We start from the raw sequence: 10,515 nt of genomic DNA, 5'->3' as shown, positions 1-10,515 counted from the left end.
ATAGGAAGGCTTGTTTTCTTAGGGGGATTATTAACATTGTCATGCTCAGCAACATGCATGTAAAACAGGAAGCTATACAGTGGGGTTCAAATGTTTGTGACCACAATTTTTTTCAATTAAACCTAGAGATAAACAAAGTTTTCAAATTATGAAAACAGAAAAGTCAAGAGAAGTAAAATGAAGAAGAATATTCAGGATTCTGTAATATTTCTGGGACACTGTTTAAATTCAAGCACATTTGTGACACTGGCCATGTTAAGTGTCTTATCCTTTCCTTTGAAGGAGTTTAGTCTAATCCCTTCCATTGAAGCAGGTTATTTAAACAATTCTCAGGTGGATCTGATCTACTCCTCAGAAGCGTGTTTAAATTAGTCTAGTTCAGAGGTGCACAACGCTGGTCCTGAAGGTCCAGCACAGTTTAGAGTCTCCCTACTCGGACACACCCACTAAACCTGGCAAGTAACAGGTAAGTGTGATCAGGTGTGTTTGAGTAGGTAAACCACCAGACTGTCATGGACACCGGCAATCCAGGACCAGAGTTGTGTACACCTAATTTAGATGACCCAGTGGAATATCTTCTTAAAAGAGCAGAGACTACATTAGAGCAAACATTATTGATTATTAATTCTTAATACCCTTGGTTTCATGTTGGGTGAGCAGGAGTCTACAAACTTTTCAACAGTGTAATGTAATTCAATAAACATTTCCTGAAAAGCTGTCAAAAATGTAGAGTGCCCCTATGTAGTAAAGAGTCTGTGTTTACATGCCAACTGTAACCGTGCTGCCCTGTGCAATTCTCAGTAAGCGGTACGGTTGATTTTAACAAGGAAATTCATTATCAGCTTAGGTGAGAAGTCTCCACCCACAATATTAATATCTCCCACACTGCCAAAAATAGAGAGCAGTCAAGATCTCACCGCAAACACAAACATGCCTGCTTTTACACTGCTTTATCTCAGAGACCCAGGATACTCCACATGCCTTCTAACACACACACACACACACACACACACACACACACACACACACACACACACACACACACACACACACACACACACACACACCTCTTTATCCAGCTCCAGACACTTGATTTAATTCCATTTGCACCCTCTTTTTATCTATCATTGCACTAACTGACTGTATAACTGGTCATATAAGTCTGACCCCACACATGCATAACCAGCCACCCTACTGTCAATGACCGCTACTGTCTCCTTCACCTCTCTCCCATAAATTTCCCATGAATTCCCATGAATATTTCTCACTGGTATTTCAGTTCAGTGGAATAAAAAAGAAAACTGATTAGAAATGAATATTTTTATTTACTTGAACTGATGATAGTAAGTAGAATTATTAGGCAAGCAATTGGTATATAAAAAAAATTAAATCAACTTGCCTTTTAGGCGTGATAACGTACGCTGACTGACGTTTTCATTACACATAACTTCACTTTTTTAAGGCAATCAATATCCTTGATTTTTAAAAGTAAATTCAACTAATCTGGGTTTACAGATATTAAGCTCTGCTTTAACCATCGCGATCTAAATGATCTGGACAGACATATGAGCTGACACACTGAAGCTCTATAGAAGTCTCAGGTTCATTCCAAAACACTTTACATCCACCCGCAGCTATTTTAAGATGTATAATTAAGTTTTTGAAAAGAATAACATGACTGTTTGATTTAACCCTTTACTAAGCCATGGGCCCACTAACAACTCCAAAAGTATTACTACAAACTTCTATAACCTCAGAATAGCGCTATTTGCATTGAAGTCCCTGTAGTTACTAATAGTTACTAATAGTTAGTTAGATACTAATAAGCCTTAGTGTGTAATAAGCCTGGAATGTTAATTGGTTAATAAATGTATTAATCCAAAATTTGCATTGATATTTCATCTATGAGTAAAGCCCACTCCCAACAAATGAGAAAAATCTTGAATGTCGGCCATAATGTGTATTAGTATGAAACACATTGAAATGTACATGATGAACAGTTCTGTATAATGTACTATGTATCTGATCACATTGGTCACGCTCTTTTAAACATATACATCAGCACCAAAGATAGAAGATTATCAGTGTTTTTGCCCAAATTTAAGGCTATACAAACTGCATGCTGTCTGTCTTAGCTTTCAGAGTTCAGCACTACAAAATTCTGATATAAAGGTGGTCATAATAATAATAATAATAATAATAATAATAATGATGATGATGATGGGTAATATATCATCTACAGTTGCAAACCTTAATATTGACACATTTTGCTTTTCAGTACTGGTGCCATATTTGATAGATAAAGAGTGTTACATCCATGATGCAATGCTCATAATGGTGTTTCTGTTGCCAAACAGTTTATTTTATTTTGTATTTTTTAACCTCTTAAAATCTCAGGCTTATTACATACTAAGGTTTGTTCAGTAACTACTAGGATGACCGGTTGAGCTATTCTTAGGTTCTTGAAGTGTGTAATATAATTTTGGGAGCGTCTGTAGGCCCTGGCCATCTAAAGAGTTAATTCTGCTCTATGTGCTGTACACAAAGTATCAAGAAACTGACAGTTAACCACAATGTATGACATTTGCTGGCGGCTCCAAAGTGTTTTGAAAGAACACCTCGAAGCATAAAGAAATAACTAAAGAAATATGTTTTCTTTATGTAAATGTACTTTCAATTTGGCTAGCATTTACAGTGCTGTGTGTAATGATATCAGTTCAATCAAAACAAGCTGTGGCACATTTGTAAAACATACCTTTAGTGTAGAATAGCAGCACTCTGGAAGGTCTCATTAACGTTTTCATCTGGCATGCTGCAAAGTGTCATCAGAACAAACAGAGCTCAGCTCCTTACTGCACTACCAGCACCACTGATCAATACAGCCCCTCAGATTAAAGCAAACTTTTATATAAATGACTACCAGAGTGGATGTTAAACAAGAGATACACGTTTTCTACTGTACGAACCAGTCAGTCAGTTTGATTGCATGGAATCAAAACTATAGGGACAATATGCAGTGTGTAAATCTGTAGAGATAGAGTAAAGCATACAGCCTCAGAACTGCATGACATTATGCTTATGAGATGAAAACAGACTGTAGACTCATACAACTCAAAACACAGAAAAACTGGCTGTACACATGCACAGATGTCAGATTAACTTGGATCATTATTGTGATTGTTAGGTAACACTTTACCGAAGGGTACTATTCATAAAGCTACATGGTATCTACACAAGCTATGACATGACAATTGACATAACCCTATATAAATGTTTATAAATGCTTATTCCAAAACACATCATCTGTCAACAAGGCTACTTTAGCTAGCTTTGATCAAAACTGGTGCATATAACCTTCATATCAAATAGTGCCTAACAGAATAAGCATTCAAAAACATTTATGTAGGGATATATCAGTTGTCATAACAAGCTTATGTAGGCGCCATGTAGTCTTATGAACAGTCCCTGCAGTAAGATATTACTGATAGCTGTTTGGTAGTTCATATCAATGTTTATCCATGTTTAACATAAATCTGCTTTGGTGAGGTCTCAAGGTGATTATGTTGTGATCTTAACAAAAAGAGGACAATGTTTCAAACATTTGTTATGACAAACAATGAAAATAAATAAAATGAACTCATTATCTCAGGAAAAAAAGAATGATTCCATGGCCTTTTCGGGTTTCTGTACAATACCACCTGCGACTTAATAATAATATATAGTATTCTGTACTTCATGACATGATATCAACAGTAACAACAACAAAAATGAAACAGCAGGAAGTATGACACTACAAATGATCCAAGCATGTCTCGTGCATGGCTGCAAGGCCTGATTAGAAATAACCTACTTTGGATTTAGGACAGAGATCTGTTTTAACCAGCGGTTTCCTGATCATTTCCAGAAATAAGAAACCTCAGTGTAACTGTACTGCCCCACTATCTGGTGCTCAGGCTAACAGCCCGTGGTCTTTGCTGTGGCCCAGATCATCTCCTCTCTCTCCTGGAAATGAACATCAGCCCATACAGTGCTAACGATCAGCCCCTGATAACATCCATAGTCTCTCACTGTCTAATACATACGCACACACTTCCACACTGACTCTGAAATCAAGCAAGTGTAGAAAAACAGCTGCTCTGGAGGAGATACTGAGGAGCTGCTTAGTAAGTGTGGAGATGTGCAGCTCAGCCTGACTGAAGGAACAAACCGTCACTCTTGCACAAAGCAGCACACTACAGTATAGCCTTTAAGAAGCTGAACAGCTTCCCTAAAAAAAATGATGTATATCCATTTGTAATCTTTTAAAATATAATCAAGTTTTTGAAAAGAAAAACAGATCTGTAATTTGTAAAAAAAAAATTTAGCTTTGTTTCTCAGGTAAACATGATAATCATACTTCTTGTACGTGTAAACACAGCTGGACACTTATCACTTCTTTCGGCTGCTCCCTTTAGGGGTCGTCACAGCGGATCATCTGCCTCCATCTCGCCCTATCCACTGCCTCCTCTACTTTCACACCAACCATCTCCATGTCCACCTTCACTACATCCATAAACCTTCTCTGAGGTCTACCTCTTCTCCTTCTGCCCGGCAGCTCCATCTCCAACATTCTTTGACCAATATATCCACTATTCCTCCTCAACACATGTCCAAACCATCTCAACCTGGCCTCTCTGGCTTTATCTCCAAACTGCTCCACCTTCACTGTCGCTCTGATCTGCTCATTTCTAATCTTGTCCATCCTTGTCACTCCCAACGAAAATCTCAGCCCTCATAAAATATTTCATAAAAACAAAACTAGTTAGTTGCAGAAAATGTGTTTCAGTAGTGATAATTCTTCATTTCTGAACACTGTTTTTCAAACTTTGGGGCACATTTACAAAAAACTGATATCTAAACAGCTCACCATGTGGCCATGATTATTTAAGTGATCAAATTAAACTTCAGCAGAATGCATTTATTCCATTCAATGCTACAACTTGAATCTGAACATAGAATCACACGAACAAAAGACGAACATGAAAATAAGGTGAAGTTTCCAAACTTCATCACTGATGTCCAATGAGAAGAACGCATGGATGTATGTTCCCATTTCTCAGTGATTGTAGCCTCGCATACTGCTGTGTCACATCCTGTTGTGAGGAGAACTTGAGCTTTCCATGTTGCAGTTGCTTACAGGTTGATTTATCCATAGTTCTCCCACAAGTACTGTTTACTGTAGTCTGCAGAAAGCATCTGGCAGTGCTTATGTTACTGATGTTGCTTATGTTGCTAGTGTCAGCGGCGTGTTTTGCTTGTAAATAATAATTTGGACTCAATGTATTTCGATGCTAAACATATTCATGGCATGACAGTAGCTGGAAATGACTGATTTTATCAAGAGAGCTCTCGATAGTCACTTAAAAGCTGTATTTGAATGAGAGGACTACAGACATGGTGTCATAGTAACAGCGTGTATCAGCTTTGCCTATTAACACATTTGACTAATATATGACAAAATGTGTTAAAAAGAGAAAAAATGTGTAGCCACAATTTACTATGGTGTGGAACAGGAACAGGCACCCAAGACTTAGTAAGGCCTGGAAACCAGATAGATTGTTATAGCGAAGTCATGAGCACAACTCAGTAAGGCGTAGGAATAACACAATTAAGTAATTCCCATGCCTTACTGAGTATTGGGCACCTGTTCCTGATCCCACACCTTACACAATGCACCGAACTTGGACGAGGATTTGGGTGCAGTTCTTGAATACTTCATTCTATTACACATGCTGGAACCCAAAATGACTTTAATTCTAACCAAGCAGATGGTCAGCCCCCTGAAGCCATATGCAGGTACATGCAGGTACATGCTTTGCTTAAAAGGACAAAAGCAATATCCAGCATGTAGGATCAAACCTGTGACCTCTATGACCATTAAAAAGTTTCCTACTCTATTAATACCCAGATATTACAGAAATGTTATATGTTATAGAACAATGTAAAAATAATTTATTTAACTCTTTCATTCTCACTGCAGTAGTGAACATTACCTTCAGAATGGTTAACAGTGTCATTTACTCTCATAGTACAATGCCAGTGGTACATCGCCATCTAGTGAATAGAGAGGAGAAAAGCAAGACAGGCCTGCTCCCATCACTGCATGTGTGTTTATGGCAATATTTTTTATCTATGTACTTTTTTCTCACACTTGGGCATGTTTTAGGCTTTGAATTTCATAAGAAAAGCTCACTGTCCCTTAGAAAACATGGACACAAAACACACACTGGGTGCTGAATATGACCAGCTCTCTTTGAACTGACCAACATATTACTACTACCATTTTTTATCTCACATATCGATGTATATCAGCATACACGTTGACAGAAGTACAGATGTTGAGCCCAGCAACCACAATGTGCTACATAAAGATTTCAGGCATGTTCCCAAGCCTGTGAGAGAGTACCTTCAATAGTCTGGGCATCAGGTATTCCAATGTTTGTCAATCCTGGTCCTTCTGTCCACCCACACTGTGCATTTTAGTGTATTCCTGCTGTAACACACATGCTTTGAATTAACGATGGGTTTTACCAGTGAGTTGCTGAATTAACTGGGAAATACTGAGTTATGGTAAAGTTCTAAAACTGCTTTTGTTTTATCTAAAACAATTAAAAAAAAATAAAACAGGCCTAATGTGTTCTTGTAGGCCTGCACAAGCATGAAATTGAAGCATGGACTCTACCCATACCTGGGACTGGATGTGATCAGGCCTGATTGGGACTTCTAAATTTGAAACCCAAGCCCATATCCCAACCAGCGTGCACTGCTGTGGAACAGCTACATCCATGAGAACACGCAAAGAAAAAAAAAGGGTAATAAATTACTAAAATAATAATAATAAAAATCAAGTCGCTCTTTAGAAAACAAAAAACAAAACCCTGCTTAGGCAGAGTCATTTACAGCATTTTGCTACTAATAGCCAGAGTAAGGCAGCAGACCTCTATATTGGTGCCTGTTTAAGGACTGAACTCTGTTATGTGAAAATAACGAAATGTACACTTCTTGTTATCATATACATTGTTATTTATTGTTTGATTTGTAAAACATTAGACAAACATTACATGAAATCAAAGACATAAATTTACAATACTTAATGCTGAAAGAAAAAGGGGGGAATGACGACCTTCGCTGAATTTTGTTAACAATTTTACCAGTAAACTGACTTCCTGGTGAGAAGGCATACGACTGTTAGATTGTGAGCAGAGATGTCATCTTTAGAACAGTTCATTTTACAATACCTAATCACTCAGGCACAGTGGAAAGCTTTTCTACATGGTTTTTCTAACAGTTTACTGCCGTGAATATTCCATATGGACCCTGTGCTTATGGTGGCCCATGAGGGTCAGACAAGAGAGAAAATACAAAGAGAGTGAGTCTGTTTTCCCCTTTAAAGAGTGAAAATGTCACTTTTCCTTTAATGTGATCTGATCTGTGTCATAGACACTGTAGCAGCTGCATATGAGTATTTGTGAAAGTGGTATGTAGATACCACTGATTCTGAGGTCTCTGCGTTATGTGGATGAGTTCATGTTGTATGTTTGTAAGTCCTGTATACGTAAATGTCCATTCACAGTAAACCACATCAATTTGTGAACAAACCACTGCTAAAAGGGGAAATGAGGGAGACTCAGAGGTGATTATGTTCATTTTTTTGTAAATGCTTTTGTGGAGCAGCAAAATCCAACTGAGCAGTCAGAATCAAGATGAGGCGGGGCCTGAGGAAGGCCAACCAATCCCAGCAGCTACTGAACACTGTCAGTCACAGGAGTGACCACACCTACAACAGCTTTCAGCTTTCTCTAGTTTGTGTGTGTGCATGTGTGCATGTGTGCTTGCTTGTGTGTGTGTGTGTGTGTGTGTGTGTAGAGAAAGCTGAAGATAATAAACACTACACAAAGATAATAAACAAAGAGCCGTTATGTTAAGGCGATTCTGTTGCGTTGTGTGAAATTCATAAATTTTGAGGTACTGAGTCGTTCATGTGAGCCACTGCATGGCAATAAATACAAACATGAATCATAAAAAAAATACAAAATTAAATGTGTCTGTAGCCCTGTGAGGTAGTTTGTTACGGATACATTTTGGACTCAAAAAAAAAAAAAAGAAAAAGAAAAAAGAAATACCAACATCAATATCATCCTCATTTCCATCATCATCATCATCATCATCCTCATTTCATTCATCATCATGCGTAGAGTATTGTCATTGTTGAGACTGTTGTCATTTTCTTTTTGTTTGTATTAGTATACAACAGGTAGATGCTGGTGTTGCAGACCTTTTTTCACCATCATCGTCACAAAACCAGATATAACAAAGAATACCCAAATGTCCTGTATTTTTTCAAATTGCTGAAACTTTAAATTGAAAGGCTTTGTCATTTCTCCAGTTTAAAATTGAGTGAAAACATAAAATTACACACAGAAATAAGCAGCTTTAGATGAAGAAAACAAGACAGAAAGAAGAAACTAAGAGTTTTCCTTAACCTGTTAGGTAGAGAGGAGTTACCATAATGCTAGACCCCCCCCATGCATATCACTGCATATCCACACAGACAGACAGACAGACAGACAGACACACACACACACACACAATTATCTGACATTCTATCCCTCAGAAACTTATCAGACTACCAAAACTATTAGGGTAAACTAAAAAGGTTCTTGTGGCAGGTGCAGTAGTGCAGAAATGCACCCTGCAGCAGGGATTTAGATTTGAACCCCAGTTGTGCCATGTGGCTTTGGTGGCTGGGAGTACTGGTGTCTTTCAGCATTCTCATCAAGAGACGAGACAACAAAATATCTGAGGCAACAAGATATCTGATACTGTATCCCAAATGCACACTAAACATTCTAATACGGTATGTAGCATATTCATGTGTATTTCAAGTATAGCGTTGTACCACAATGAAATAAAGTGGAAAGGAAGAGCTCCATTTTGGTGTGTGTGTGTGTGTGTGTGTGTGTGTGTGTGTGTGTGTGTGTGTGTATGTACATACACATACATACATACATACACACATATGTATGAGCTCCATTTTGGTGTGTGTGTGTGTGTGTGTGTGTGTGTGTGTGTGTGTGTGTGTGTGTGTGTGTGTATGTATATATATATATATATATATATATATATATATATATATATATATATATATACATACATACACACACACACACACACACACACACACACACACACACACATATACATACATACACACACACACACACAATAAAAAACTGCCACTTTAAATCTCATTCATTTATTGATCTATTTCATGTAAACTATAGTGAGACACTAGAATTCTTACTAGATTAATTGTCATTTGTAATTTGGCCACAAAACTAATGTACTACACCATAACTTTTACTGACCCATGGTTATGTCCTTTCATTTCACAAACATTAACTTGCACACTATCATTGTGTTTGCTCTTCGCTGTTTAAAGTCAGCGGTACTTCCACAAGAGCCTACACTGTCACACAATTTTTTTTGTTGGTGCAGAATGTTCATATTTTGAGTACTAACCTGACCAAATGTGACATTTGATTAGTGATTTATACAGTTGGGACACAGAAACAGCACAGGAATCCCTCTCCTTCATCGCCATGTGACATCCCAGTCTAAAGGGCATCAATATGTGGTGAAACTAAGCACAGAGCATTCCCAGAGCAAGGAGGTGCTCAGCATGCTGCATGGCCAAAAGTCTAAAACGATGTATAGCCAAGTGTCATATGTACAAGGAGGTACATGCAGGCTGTGCCCACCCAGACTGGTGGTGATGTTGGGGAGAGACTATAGGATGAATATTTGGGCAGGGGCTTTAACTAATTTAGGAGAGGGGGAAATAAATAATGTTAAAAAACTCATCTTTTAAAATAACATTCATAGATATATGTGACTAACATTAAATTCTGAGTGCCATGACTAAGTTATCTAATGCAAATAACTGTACTGGGAAACCATGTTATCACACTCTCTCCCACACACACAGACATGCAAACACCCACACATATCACTAGCAACCCAGGCAGTGCTGAGTATGCCAGGCCCAGACGGAAATATGAATATACATAGTGAATACATAAGTGCTTTACAGTTCTGACGTTCTACACTCCCCAACCGCCCCCCACCCCCCAAACACACACACACACACACACACACACACACACACACACACACACACACACACACACACACACACACACACACACTGCACTGCACTGCTGAATTCAGTTCAGTCTCCAGGTAGTTTTGTTTTCCTTTCGGGTTAAGCAATCACAATATCATCATCACTACTGAAAACACCAAGCTCTTCTCAAAAGCAGTATCAGCTCTAATAGTAAATCACACAAGGACATTCTGCCATCGACCCTGAGCCTACACCAAACAGCTTTGGTCAGCCATCGCCACGCTGACCACACACGCTTCCTTCACCAGACGCACAAGGAACCAGTGCAGTCAATGCTCTGCAATGAGCTT

General features: G+C 38.3%; 1 protein-coding gene across 3 annotated transcripts in view; it reads right to left on the bottom strand.

Moving 5' to 3' along the window:
* vdrb (vitamin D receptor b) overlaps positions 1-10,515 on the bottom strand; it is a 45,879-nt gene that overhangs the window by 9,441 nt on the left and 25,923 nt on the right. The window lies entirely within an intron of this gene.

Source organism: Pygocentrus nattereri, chromosome 26 (assembly GCF_015220715.1).
Source record: "Pygocentrus nattereri isolate fPygNat1 chromosome 26, fPygNat1.pri, whole genome shotgun sequence".
In the NCBI taxonomy this organism is placed as follows: domain Eukaryota; kingdom Metazoa; phylum Chordata; class Actinopteri; order Characiformes; family Serrasalmidae; genus Pygocentrus; species Pygocentrus nattereri.
The sequence above is the reverse complement of the archived record's forward strand: the minus strand, read 5'-3'. Positions and strand labels throughout refer to the sequence as shown.